Raw genomic sequence first — 1411 nt, forward strand, 5'->3', positions numbered from 1 at the left:
CTATATGCCCAAAGAAATGTGAAAATGTTAATAGTGCTACAAGCTTTTGTGACATTTTTGCCGTGTATAAAAAGAAATGATCATTTTGAGAATCATGGAATTAATTATAGGAAAGGAGATGGTGAAAAGTCATTGTTGTCTACACAAAATAAATGTATATGGGGACCAAAGCAATGGAGGCTTTTATTTTCTAACTACTGGGTGGCCAAGAAATATTGTAGTTTTATTAAATTCAGTTATTATTCAAATGGGAAAATAAGAAAAACATGTCCTTAATCTCAGTGTTTACTTAGGAAATGTACTCTGTAATTTGTTGTCTTGAAAAAAATCTGCAAATACAGTGAGCTTAATGGGAGAATTTAGCCCCTTATTTTTTTTTTTTTTTTTTTTTGCAGTACGCGGGCCTCTCACTGTCGCGGCCTCTCCCGCGGCGGAGCACAGGCTCCGGACGCGCAGGCCCAGCGGCCACGGCCCACAGGCCCAGCCGCCCCGCGTTAGCCCCTTATTTTTGAAGGAAATCACTAATTTTGGTATTCAGATTTAGTTTTCCTTACATTTTAGAATGCTTTAGAAATTATATCTCAGGGATTAAATTTGTGATAATCTTTTATATTACTATGAGAAGGTAATTTAAACTATTTAAAGTTTGAACATGCCTCATTACATGTGCAAATTTGAATTTTTTTAGCAAGGCAGAGATTAAACTGTGCTCTTATTTATTTCCAAGAACTCTGATTTACCTGAATGCAATTAAACAATGAATTTTCCTAAATTTAAATCTAAGTGGTTTGAATGAAGTCTTTTTAATTACTTAGGATCATTAGTTCTAAACTTTCAGGATCATTCTGTTTAAGTTAAGTGGCCTTATACTGGGTTCATCCTTCTGTTTTTCTTTGTTATGACATGGTTCAAGGTCACCAATGCCATATGCATTGATCCATATCATGCTTCATGTTAACTTAGCCCTGTTAATAACTATATCACTATATTAGAAGAAGCCCATCTTTACTATAGTATTCAGTTGGTAAAAATAATTTATTGTAGCCATGTTGTAGATTCTCATGTAAAGATATGTTTTCTTTAGTCTCTGTAATAAAAATAACCATTTCCCCATCAACCTATGTTTTTAATGAATATATTTCTTTAATAAGCCATTAAAGCATAATAACTAAGTGGTGGTATATTTTAAAACAATGCAAGCCAAACATATACACAAAGAAAATTTGGTTCTAGACACGGACACCTACAGGCTGATGCAACAAGGTATATGTTTTTAAGTCTGATAAAGGAAGTGGGTTTAGACAAAGCAAAAAATCAAGAAGTATTTCCTTCTCAAAGCAAATGTGCATAAAGACTCAAAGGGCAGGTCAGCACAGAAAAGCAGCCTTGAATCGCTGCCGAATCAGCAGGA

The sequence above is a fragment of the Lipotes vexillifer genome, unplaced genomic scaffold, assembly GCF_000442215.2.
Source record: "Lipotes vexillifer unplaced genomic scaffold, Lipotes_vexillifer_v1.1 scaffold47, whole genome shotgun sequence".
In the NCBI taxonomy this organism is placed as follows: Eukaryota; Metazoa; Chordata; class Mammalia; order Artiodactyla; family Lipotidae; genus Lipotes; species Lipotes vexillifer.